Below are 13,778 nucleotides of genomic sequence, written 5' to 3'. Positions count from 1 at the left end.
TTTCAATATTAGTTCAACTAAAGCTTTCTGCTTTAGTTAAATTTAGTTTAATTTAGTCCTGCAAACCATAATATTTTAAATTAATTCAGTTCAAATAATCCACCGTTTCTTTTGTGTGACTTTGTTTTCTCCTCCAGAACAGATGTTTTATTACTGTAGTGTATGTAGGACAGAACTTGGAGGGTTTTTTTCTCATGAAAAGTAAATGTTTTATATTTTGTGAAAGTAATTTGTGATATCAGGTTAGCCTGTCTTTGGGCTATCCACAGATAAATAATTAAACTGTTTCTCATATGCTAAAAGCATGTGAACAAAATGAATTCTCTTAAATGCAATTGCCTTTAATGTCATCTTCTCACACAAACACTAATGGGGAAATTTCAATCTGGATGCATCAAAATCTCCTTGTAAAATTTGTATTATTTATGTGTACTCTTAATGTGGGAAATGAATTTATGGAAATGGGGATAGGTCTCCATTTTTATTTTGAAGAATCAACTACCAATTCTTTCTTTTAAGCTGCAAAATTTATTTTTTTGTATCTAAACCTGCTCAACAAAGATCAATTACTGAACTTACAGATCTGCTTCCCCTGCATACATACATAATCAATAAAGACTATAGGTGGACCTACAGAGGAGGAAAGGTAACTTAAGGTAGTGTCTCCTTACAGTTCTGCATGCTGGGTCTTCCTTGTGATGGATGTGCTTCTTACAAGAAAGATAGAGAGGGACAATGGGCAATAGATCCAAACTAAAAGATACTAGGTTTAGATTAGATATTAGGAAGAACTTTTTCACTGTGAGGGTGGTGAGGCACTGGAAGAGGTTTCCTAGAGAAGTTGTAAATGCCCCAGCCCTGGAGGTGTTTAAGGCCAGACTGGATGGGGCTCTGAGCAACCTGGTCTGGTGGAAGGTGCCCCTGCCCATGGCCAGAGGTGTGGAACTAGATGATATTTAAGGTCCCTTCCAACAAAAACCATTCTATGATTCTATGATTCCATGATAAAAGTCATAAACAATACTTACAACAACGATTAAGGTACCGTTATTTACGATGCCTCCCACTGAAAAATGGTGTAACTAAAACAGAATGAATGGTAAATTCTCACTTGTCATGTTTTGAAGCTTGATACGGTATTTGGCAACTCAACAGTCCATGTTCTGTAAATGTCAGAGGACAGGAGCTTAGCGGTCCCTTTTGGAGCTCAGTCATGTGGATGTAGGTCAATAAATTGTCTCAGATTTATTGGCTGGTGTAATGAAACCTAGCAAACACAGGAGGGCTCTATGAGAACACATATTAAGAAACATTTAAGTTGGTGCCAGACAGGAGCCTAGTGTTCTGGTGTTACATAACCTTAAGTTAATTTGCAATGCAGTTTAAAGAAATAGAAGATTTTGCTATGAAATTACCATTTGTTTTGGATATGCATGGGTTTATAAAAGCATTGTCTCCATGCTGGATCATAGAAATGTAAAAATAAATCATATAAACCCCAGCTGAAAGGCACCATTGTGAAACATATAAAATAAAATTCCTGATTTTGTCATTTATGCTAAATGTATTAATTCTTTATGAAACAAGTTTAGATTTAGCTCTCACAAATATATCACTGTACAACACAAACTGGCCTCTGACAGGAAAAAATTGTCTCTTTCCTTGATTTTACATTACAAATCCTAATTTTTCCATATTGCTACCATGGAAACAAATGGAGAATAAAGGCAGTAAAGGGAACAAAAAGCCGCTATTGCATAATGGGGTTTGGTCAAACAGGCTTTCACAACAAGGCTGTGCTGCAGCACAGCCGGGTTACTGCGAGTCCCCTGGGGCAGGATCCAGGCTTGCTGGTGCCAGTGTGCAGCTCATGGCAAACTGCTTGTGGTGAGGCCTCCATCTCAGTTTGAAGGAATGGGGCTGTGCAGCCACTCAGCATCCCCTGTATCAAACACAGTCAAAGTGAATGTGTCCCACATCAGGCAGTGCTATGAGAGAGGGTGGGTGTTTCCTCTCTGTCTGGTGGCCCTTGCTCACCACTCCTTTCACGGGACAATTCTGTGAAAACAAATAGAGGATAAATAAAATCTTTATGTAACACTAATGTGGCAGCCCCTGTAAGAAGAAAAACATCTCCAACTCTCATGAGAACAGTGTGGGTGATGATTACCAATGACAGTAATAATAAGGAAAGGGAAGCCTTATCTGCCTGAGGATGCCCACCTGTGAAGGAATGCTGCTTTGCTGGGGCCAGGGGCTGCTTTTCTGGGGCCAGAGTGCTGCTCTGGACTTTACACAGGAGGTGTCATGGGCTTGTTCCCTCCCCTCATCCGCAGCTGTCTACGTAAGTTAAGGAGCTTTGTTCCAACATTTATTACCATGGAAAGAAAAACATCGTATGTGGAGAAGAAAGGCACTAAGTTGCATTTTTCCTGCTCAAATTTGAGCATTTAGCTGAAGATCCCATGGTAGAAGTGGTTTTCTGTTGAACAGTTCCTGAAGCCACTTGTAGCTCAGCTACCTTATGGGTGCGCCATCCCCTTTGTTGTTCAACGCGGACCTCTAGAGAGTAATGTAGATGTTAAAAGCATAAGTCCAAGCTGTTGGGAATAATAAAGGTGGCCTATTGACAGAAACCTCAAGATCAAACTCTTCAGAAGAATCCATGAAAAGGAAAAGTTCATTACCAGATCAGAAATCAAAGGTAAAGGTACTCCAGTAGGGTGAAGAATTGTACAAGACTCTTAGATTAATCCTTTAGGACTTAATTGTCTCAGTTCAGTTGTAAACCAACATTGCACGTGAGTGCCTCCAGTAAGCAATACCAGTTGTCAGGCCCATCACATTTCCATTATAAGTCTAGTTGACTTTAATGTTTAAATCTGTCACATTAAGACCCCTCCAGCAGGCTGGTGGTTAAAGTTAGATTTTGTTATAATTGGGGGTTTTGCTTTTTTTCTTTTCTAGAACCTTTCTTTTGCCAAGAAGTATAAACCTACACTGAGATAGCTAATGATGCATTAATTTATAAACCCTTTGGGAAGGAAAGTACATTACAAAGGATTTCTGGAATGCAATTTTTAACCCAGATAATAATTTCATAATCGATTTTTCATTCTGAAAAAAATTACTTAGTTGACATTGTTAATTGCTACTAGTAATCTTAAGGTATTTTTTTTCTTCTCCCTTCGATGATAAAAGAGTACAGAATATATTTCTAAAGGGACATGTAGTAGTTCTAGGGATCTACAAAGTACAGCTAATCAGCATGGAAAGATTAAGTTCTTATGTTATAGACATGCTGTTCTTGACTAGTGGGTTATCATTTCTTTGCAGAAAGCAGTGTTATAAAAATAATTGAAGGCACACTTACACATGTTCAAACAGAGTAGCCAGGCAGTGAAGGATGTTCAAGTACTGACCCAAGCTTTGAAATTGGAATTTCTGAAAAGGTTGTTGCTTGCTGAATGTGTGCATTTGTCTCATTATGTAAACAGGTCAGAACCTGCAAACTTCTGACCTAAATTTGGATGAAAATATTCTCAGCAAAGTTTGGATCAAGGCTCTGGGTTAAGTCTTAATTCAGATCATCATACATCCTTTCATTAGGATTACCAGGAAAATGTTGGCCTGAGACCAGGTTTTCCCACTCAGATGTTAGTTGCAAGGTCTGTTGAAGTATTCCAGATTGATTGCTGTACCCACATAATGGATATATATTTAACCATATATTTTCTTCATATGACTGTCCAGAAAGACAGAAAGAAGATGAGTATATTACTGCAGTACAGCTGTGGGTTTGCTAAGCAAATCTGGCCCACAGACACATTTACATAGCAAATCTCCCAGTCGCTGCTTCCATTTAGATGAACCACAAATATCTTGGCATTCTAATCTCTCCACAACATATTAATCTCAGCTTGTAAAAAAAAAATAAAAAAAGAGACACTGAAAACACTGTAGTAAGGATTGCCTTCTTCCATTCCATCATTTGATGCTTGCTGTATTCCTCCAGAGAGGAAGAGGAAGGGAAGTAGTAACACATTTATGGTGTAACACAGGGAGAAAATCTCTTTAACTCAAGGTTTTTAAAGGATATTCACCCTATATCATGAATTTTCTGTCACTACTGGATTCTGCTCAGTTCAGCTGTCCTGTAGGGATGGAAATCAGAGAAGAAGCTATTTGCAGGTAGTGGAGAAAGTAATGCAGGTTTATCAGAGAAAAGTCTAGGCGAGCAGCAGAAGCCATTACAGATGCCTGTACTATTTTTGAGAAGGAACATTCTTAAGGAGAAAAGTAGAAGAAAGACCATACTAGTAGAGGCTTGATCAGGTGATAAACAGGTGCCACCAGTACTGCCCAAGACATCTTCCTCTAACAGATCAAGGATCTACATTTACACTGGTTCTGCAACCTTCCATTAGGTCACTGTGCTTCTCTGCCTTCACGGACAGCTTGAAAATCACATATCCATCTGAAAATTTTTCCTCTGCCATATTCATGCTTATTTCTTACAAGTCAGTGGCAAAACAGTTATTCTCTTATTTTCTTTGTTCTGTTGGAGCAATTAACAGGACAGTTTGTTAAATCAGTTGCATTTTAAAGAGAAACAGTGAGCCTATTTTATTTTTAGCTGGAACACCTCCCTTAATATACCTTATAATAAAGCAAGCAAGGAAAAAAATTATACTGTAACTCAAATACTAATAAGTTTTCTTACATAATAGTATAAAGGATTGCTTGCTTTGAAGTCAGTCACACTTGATGAATCTGAGGCTGAGGAGGATTATCAGAAGCTAAGAAGGGTCACACCTTGTTAGACAATAGAACCGTCTCTTCCAGTCTTCTGCTCTTCAACAGTACCCAAAATATCTAGAAAATTATGTGGCAAGGCAATCATATATGGAACTTCCACCCGTATTCTCCTGTCTTCCAAATGCTTTCGTTTTGAAAACTTTCTAAGCAGGATTTACTTTTTGTATTTCATAAGCCTTGGTTGGTTTCTCTTCCATGAGCTTATCCATTCTTCCCTCCCACCTATTTAAGGTTTCAATTTCTACATTATCTTCCGAAGAGGTGTTCCACAGCTCATCTACCTAGTGTAATAAAAATTATCTTCTTTGATGTATTTTGAACCTGGATTTTTAGTACCTTTATTTGATTCCCCTGGAAGAGACATTGAACAGCATCTCCCTTTCTCTTCTGTCTGTGACAGCTGGGATTTTATGGACTTACTGGTTTCCTGTTACAAAGTCCTGAGAGTAAGATAGGTGTGACATGCTTGGCAATGCTTGAGGGTGTTATCATGAGTCTGTACCTGGTGGAATCAGCATACGTGCTCAAAGCCAAACTCTAGCCAAAATAACCAATAGATATGTTTCTCAGCAAAGATACTGATACAGAGATACTTAGCATAGATAATGAAAAGGTCACTCTTAGCAGCCTTTCTATCTTCAAAGGCAACCTTCACATACAGTTTATCTCTTGTAGCTGTGAACAGATTGAATCAAAGGGTTGTACATGTTCCAGTCTCTCCAGATGTGAAACGACTTTTATGCCAAAATGCGGTATTTATATACTCCTTAAATCTTCGTATGCAAGGCTTAAGTACACAAAAATTTTAAGGACTAGGTTTTAGTGACATGCTCGCATTTTTCTCACCTATTGCACAACTTTGAAAGTCATCCACTCTAGACGGCTTTAAGTCATAATAAGGTTCCATATTGGGATTGCCGTTCATTCAGGTTTCTTACACTAATATCCCTCCCGTACACATTAGAAGCAAACATCAAGATCTTGTGTTCCTTGGATGTGCCTAGCTCTATGTCTGTGTACAACTGTTGTGCCCTTGTGAGGAACTAGTTGCAAGTGTGTACATTGTGCACTGGACTATTTTCTTTACAGGCATCTGCCCAGTGCTAGTCTGTTAAATATCGGAGACTTTTAGAAGGTATAGATATTTGGCTTTAAGTTTGTGAGGACATTAACAGCTTTGCCATCTTTCAGAAGAACAGTACAATGAGATAAGAAACATGAAAATGAAAAGGAAGCAGTCTTTTAAACCTGTCTTCTATACGAGAAATGTCAGTAAAGGCAAGCGTGTTTCTCTCTTGCCTCACAACAGTTTTCTCTTCTTGGCCCTTGTCACTTCTAGTCTATCAAAACACTATTTCCAAATCTCTGCCTGGCTGCTGGTGTTCTGTCCTGTACTGCTGGAGCTTTGCCGGACTCTTCATTCAGCACTACTTTGAATGGCAGCTGACTGTCCTTACAATGCTGTGTTTGACAGGCAAATGCAGATCAGTGAAGAAGAAAATGTAGGCGACAAGAAAGACACTTTTCACAGAGCTATGCCACTAAGATCTAAAATTCTTGCAGAGGCCACAGGCAAAGAAAATTGCTTTCTAACTGTTAAAAAATGCTTTCAGCAGCCTTCTTTGAAAAGGAAGTCTGCCTAGTAAGCAGAAAGAGAAATGAGACATAGCATCAGACTATGACAGTCTGCCATATATATTCTTCTCTGGCCTGTAACATGCATCTGGAAGAATAATGTCAGAATTATTTGTTGTAAATAACAACTGGGAATTCAGCTGGTGGAAATGAGATCAGCCTTCATTTTTTTTATCTAAGTAAACTTGATAGGAGGTTACATTTGAATGTAAAAAAGATAAAACTTGAAGGCTTGTTAAGCTGATTGAAAAGCACTGCAAGAGAGTGCTGTTATCATTATGCTAGAAAAAGCCCATTCCTCTTGCTTTACCTGAGTCTGTTCTTTGGGGCCTATGTGAACAGGTAGAACAGAGTTTTGCCCCTCTTGTTTGTCTTATATATCTCATAGTTTCAATATACAGATTGTACTTCTCTGTATAACCAAATAAAACCATTCAGCTATATTGATCTGTATATAGGAGGGCAGGTTTCTACTGTCTTATTTCTGTGTAGATTCTGAGTCATCCTTCCAAGGTCTTTACTTTTTATTAATCTCAGAGCCTGCTCACAAATTTATCTTAGATAAGTAAGACTGATTGAAGACCAACCAAGGCAACAGTCCCTAGGTGGCTTTAGACCAAAGTGGTAAAGATCAAGCTGTTTCAGCTTGCAGGATTATTTGTGACCTGTGTGAGGTTAATAGCTTGTCCCGAGGTTATCCATCCTAAGAAACATTTTCCATTAAAAAAAAAAAAAAAGAAAGAAAAAATAAAGGACATGGCCTCCCTGGACACTACTGCTAAACAGGGTCCAAGAATTTAATGGGGACAAATTATCCTCTCATTTCTGGATGTTTTATCATAATCCATGCTGATGAGGTACACTGGGGAGACAGTATGAAGGACACTGTCTATTCTTACAGTCTACTCCCTTTTTCCAGCCTCTAGATTTTTAGCTCTCTGTGAATTTATGTGGTCTCGATTCCATAATTCGTAGGAACAGTTGTTAGTTGATTTATTCTCACAATAGCCTTCTCACTTTCTAAATTTTACTGAGAGTGAAGGGAAATGTTTGCAAGGTTAGCCAAATTTGTTCCGGGAAGTCCACAGTAGGAAAAGAACTCAGCTCTGGTGTCTGAACCGAACCAAGTTTGTTCCTCTGGAATTCCTTTCAAACACTTTGTTCAATTATTAAAACTGGAGAGAAGAAGGAGAAAACATGCGTACAACAAGTTACAAACTTGAAAATTAAATGCCTTCCTCAAGATGTAGGTTCTGAACTCTGCAGAGCTTCTGCTGATAACTCCACATTCTCTGATGCTGTTAAGCTGGAATGGTGCATCCTGATTAGGTTGCAAATCACCAGAATAGTATCATATGAACTGGGCCCGGATGGATGCCTTCCATGCTCAAGATACAAAGGAATAAAATGGAAAAGGTGGAGCTGGCTGTAGTGGAGAGTCTTCTAATGTCTTTTTAGGGGACAACTGTGCAGTAACATTGTAGAAATCATGCAGGTATAGGTTCAAAATGCAGAATTACAAGTTACAGGTAAAAGGCAATAAAAAAGAATGGTATTAAGATGACATGTAATACTTTGTAGACACTAAATACAAGATGCATTGCAACTTGGTTTAGGATTGGAATTAACAGTCATGAAGGCTGGAAAAGGGAAAGGACTGAATAAATACCGCTTTTGTTGCAGAATAAGGTCATGAATGCAAAATGACCCCTGTTTATTTTAGGATTTTGAAAAAATTTGGCCTTGAGTGTAGGGCAACTCTTACCCTGTACCTTTGTTCTCTGGCTGTATACTGGCATGTTCATCCCTTCCAAAAGCACACACTCACACATTGTCAAAACAGGGCTGGGAAGAGGCTTTCTGCACAGGCTCATTACTCCAAGCCTCTGCTACCTGCAGCTTCAGTCATCAGTGTCTTGTTCTCAGCTGTACGTCCTTGGAGGTGGGACCAGAGGCCTTGATGATTGATGAATTTCAGCCAGCACAGCAGAATAGGTGATAGATGGGCAACATTGTGCAGATATGGCACAAGCTGCCGCAAATCCACTTTTGGGTTTGGGTTTGTGTAACTGCTCTTGGGTAGACTCTCACCCTGTGGCTCTTATTTGATTTTGCTGGGAAGGGGCCCTTGTTGATAAACTGACCAATATTTTCTGGAAAACAGGGATGTTTAGCTTCCGCTTTCTTTTTTTTCTATCCAGTTTGCTGTTGAGATTACATTCCAGGCAAAAGTGCTAATTTTTGTCCTCCAAACTCTCAGTGCAAATACATAGAAATATATTAATTCATAAAATGAACTATATTTTTAGGATAGTTTAGGAAGTATTTTGTTGTATATTCAAATGCATAGTGTGCTGAACTGACAGCAGTCAAGTATGTGCAATAGATCGTTCTGAGCTTTAGTTTCTAAAGCATAAAGTGCTACCCTAGTATCCTGTTCAAATGCAGAATGTATATAGGATAACACCAACATATCAGAGAGCTATCAGTTTTGGAGCCATGAGCTCAACAGGAACCTGCTTGACAAAATGATTCCACATGGCACTGCAGTATGAATGTAACATTTATGTTTATTTTTGCTTTATTCAGGCTCATGTCACCTGGATTTATGTAATCATACATCTGTGCTAAAACTTTCTTATTACATATAGGAAGCACCCTCATGTTTACATGATTTACATTATGGGTGTCCAATAATCAGTTGGCCTTGTTCCTATGACCTGGGCTGCTGTATTCTACAGGCAGGTGGACTTTGCACTTCCATGGTGACAATCTCGTTTTCCTTCTGCATCTTGACTCACAGACAGTTACAGTTTTATGAAACCACATGAAAATATCAAGAGTATCCATACCTTTGTGACTGATCCTCTTTGGTGCATGGTGCTCATACACAGACTGCTCAAAGACAGTGAGTTTTTTCTGTTCTATGTCACTTCCCAGCAAAAAGATTCATGTGCTGAGCTGGAACTGAAGAATTTAAGAGAGCTTCCTTCTCTCTCACCTCCTCTATGGTGGCTGCATAAGGTAGTAGCGTCCATGTGGAATATAATATGATCATGCAACAACCCACCCCTCTCATTACTTGGGACTGTATCTTCTCTTGGTGGAAAAACAAAAGTTCCCTTTTCTAGACCTTTTGTCCAGCAAGTAAGCTTTGACAGCCTTCCTGTATTTTATTAACACCGTAGATGGTATTTGTTGAACAGGATATGTACTGACTGAAATATTTTCTCCTGAAAGGTTTATTGTTCTCTGATATTTTCTTTCTGTTGGGTCACCAGAAGTTTATTCCCATATACTCTTTCGTTAGGGTACTAGAGCTTTTTAAAATTTTGTTTAGGTTTTTTAGGGTTAGGGTTTTTTTTTTAAAGTCTCATGGTTTAACTGCAAGCTGTCAGGGCAATAGTATAGTTCTTGGAAATTGAAGGATAATCCTTTGAAAGGCAAAAGGTGACCAGAATAAACAAAGGGAGAGATTAAGTTGCTGAAGCGACTATCAGTGTCAACATTTTAACTGACTGTGGAAAGACAGGAAAGACACTCTCAGAGAAATACATTAAGAGAATACAAACCAAAGACTTTCACAGGGAACTATCATCTTTTTAACTGCAGATCTTAGCCATTATTTTATATTAGTTGTGCACTATTTTTTTTTAGTTCACAGAAGATATTTTGTCACTTCCACTGTGTTCTCAGTTGAAAACATTAGTGTTATAGTTTAACCCCAACCAGCAACTATGTCCCATGCAGCCCCTTGCTCACTCTACCCCCTACCCTAACCTACCCTAACCCAGTGGGGAGAATCAGAAAGAAAAAGTAAATCTCGTGGGCTGAGATAAGAATAGTTTCAAACAAAATGAAATATTGTGATATCATCATCATTATCATCATTGTAAGGAAATGAAGAGAGAGAGGAATAAAATCCAAGTGAAACAAGTGATGCACAATGCAGTTGCTCACAACTTATACCCAGTCTATCCCCGAGCAGTGATCTGCAGCCTTCAGCCAACTCTCCCCAATTTATACACTGAGCATGAGGTTCTATGGTATAGAATATTCCTTTGGCCAGTTCAGGATACCTGTACAGGCCGTACATTCCCTGCCAGCTTTTTGTGCACCTTCTCGCTGGCAGGGCATGGGAAACTGAAAAGATCTGAATTTAGAGTAAGCACTACTTAGCAATAACCAGAATATCAGTGTGTTATCAAAATTATTCTCATACTAAATCCAAAACACAGCACTGTACCAGCTACTAGGAAGAAAATTAACACTATCCTAGCTGAAAACAGGCCAGTCACTAATTTAAAGTGTCATGCTATCGTACAATCATGTGACTCAAAAGCATTCTAAGTTTTGTCCCTTGGATATGTTGGTTTGGGTTTTGTCCCAAAGTGTTCAATAGCTTGGACTCCATACATAGTAAGGTCTGAATATATCCCTGCAATGTGTAGTGCAGAATGCAGAAATGGGACCTATGATCTACAGATTGCCATATTCAAAGAGCTGTTTTTCCAACACAGTGGGCAGCTGGTGAAAAAGAACATCAATCAGAAACCCAGAGTCGAGTCATACAGCCATCCTGGTCTAACAAGTTCCCCATTTGACTGATAGGAAAACTGAAGCACAGGAAGCTTCTATCACCAGGCTGCAGGTTTTTCCAGGTCAAAGACTATAGTTTTATGGGTCTGCTGTAGAAATATCTGCTACACTGGATCTGTGATTTCTAGGTGTTACCATAACACAGATAATAAGATTTAACACCAATGGTAGAGGCAGAGGCAGGAGCTGGACTTGAATCCCCTGATTTGCAGCTCCAGAAATTCTTTGCTAGTTTATTATGCTGTATGTCTTCAGACAATTGAAAGTGCTGGTATTTTTCTTGGAGGATAGAGACTGACAAGCACTAGCTAAGGAGGCAAGCCAGAAGGTAATGTCCCGATATCTTATTTGTTGGCCACACTCCCTTTGGACTTGTTTGGTTTTTTAATGCTCTTTCTTCCTTTTATTGTCTTTTTCAGTAGAGCATTATAAATTCTGACTATTTTTCTCTGAACTGATTCCTAACCCACGTTTCTTGTTTAGGAAAATCAAGTGTATTTGAAGGTAAAGTTAGTGTTTTCATAATATTTCCGTTGCTTTGTTGTTGTTACTGCTCTGATGTGGGAAGATCTATTGGCCACAAACATAACTCCCTCTTTACACACAGCTGGTGAATGAAAACAATATCGGAACATCTCCATGACACACAAGGCTTTTATACAGTGATGTTTCAGACTTTACTGCAGTTTCCTTTGGAAATGCTTAAAACAACTACATCTGTTTCCTTTCATTGGGATTTTGTGTTCTTTAAGCCAAAAGGAGTGGATAAAACTCATTAATTCTGAACAATAATTGCAATGTCCTATATAAATATTTTTTAGACTGTAGGGTTGTTGTTTCTTTTCTTTCCACTAAAAATATAAAATAGCTTGTCTGTTCAATGTAATGAGAGTTCCTGGATACTTTTGCATTGCTATGTTATGCACAAATACTTGAACTAGATTTAAAGAGTCTGGCTCATATGCTTATGTCAAGCTCACATTACCTACACAGAAAGTAGTACAGAGCCAGACACCAAATGCAGGAGAGGGCACAACATGGGGTTAGTTTACCTGAGTACATCCTTCCTGAAAATGCAATAGAGACCCACCTCCTATGGCAGATGCTGTAGGTATGTCTCAATGTAGGGCCAGAGAGTGCCTGGCAGCCTTCTGTAGCACTGCACAGAAAAGAGTATGGATGCAGGCACAAGCCAAGTACAATTTCTTGAAGGCACCTACATTTTGCTAATAGTACAGAGGGGTAAAAATTATTTGTGTAAGCTACAACATCAGATCCAAACCAAAAAATTGATGCCATCTCTCCCTTTATCTGAGGACCAGATCTGTCTCTGGATCAATTTGTGCTTCTCAGACCAGTGCTTTTCTAACATACATGTACAGCTGTTGTCTAGTGTTCCCTGCTTAAGACATTATTTGTTACTCATCTCTCTTGAAATCACTGTTAATCCAGGCCAAGACAAAGTACAAATCAAAGTACTTCCAACATTTAAAGTAGATGATACATTTAAAAATGTTTATAAATAAAAGCATAAAAGGAACAAAACGAACCCATGCAGATGAGGCAGCTTCTCAGACATCAAGTCTGTTCACCAAAAGTTTGCCACCTGCTCAAATGTCTGCCTGCTTGCCCCTGCTTCCAGGAAGGCAACATTTTTTCTCCTGACCAGAATGGCACTAGCTATCCATCTGGTCTGTGACACTTCTGCTGTGCTGGGTTGCTCTCTGCTATCCTCTGTTACTGAAAATATTTAAAATACTTTTGATTAACTCCTCTGCGGGTCCACACTTCATAAATCCTATTCCTTCTCTGAGCTACCTGGAAAATTCTCATAAGAAAGTGTGATCCTGTATCTTCATGCATCCCCTCTGCAGCTTTCTGCAATAGCTGTTTTCTAATTTACATAATACATGCATTGGGATGTCTCAGACTAGATGCACTCTAGCATGTTCTGTAGTGTGCTGGAAGAAAAGATCATGATCACAAGAGGAGTACAACAGAGTCCTCAACAGTGAATTCAGGTCTCTCAGCATTTCCCTGCCTTAATTTGTTAGAGCTTAAAATGTCAGGGAAGTCTCTGCTTCCACGGGATACACCTCTAAGTACATACAGAAGAGGAAATGGAATAGTATTGGAGCAGAATATAACAGTTTTGTACTGAGACCTCAGTAGTCACAATACCTCAAGACTTAGCTCCTGTTCAGACTAATGACCCCTAATCATCCACTGTGTTATATTCTGGCTGTTTCCTCTGGTTTCAAGGGGAACTGGATCTCTTGGCAAAGAGATATTTGCACTCAAGTTCTGCAACTCAGTCACAGAATACCTCTAGTCACTTGGAGCCATCAACTTTAACCCAAGCTAACACAGATACTGAAGGCTACAGAATTTAGTGCCTTTATGTCCTCTTTAACTTATCACTCAGCTTCACACACAGTAATAAGAGCTGCTGATTGAAAAATACCGTCTTAAACCATCCATTTATTTTTAGAGTATTGTGAGACTTTTAATATGGACATAAAAGATGAAATACACAGGGTGTCTGAAATACAGACAAGGAGTGGACTTTCTTCACAGGATAAAATTAGTATCTTTTTCCGAGATGAGGATTGGGAATAGCACAGCTCTGACATATGTGAAGAGGAAGTACCTCTGTGCTTGAAATACTGCTGTAGGTAACAGAAAAGACATGACATTTTTTAGAAGAATTCCCAAAGCAATGAGAC

The sequence above is a fragment of the Manacus vitellinus genome, unplaced genomic scaffold (genome assembly GCF_001715985.3).
Source record: "Manacus vitellinus isolate BGI_N305 unplaced genomic scaffold, ASM171598v3 scaffold_1_pilon, whole genome shotgun sequence".
NCBI classification, from domain to species: Eukaryota; Metazoa; Chordata; class Aves; order Passeriformes; family Pipridae; genus Manacus; species Manacus vitellinus.
Note: the sequence above shows the minus strand (reverse complement) of the source record.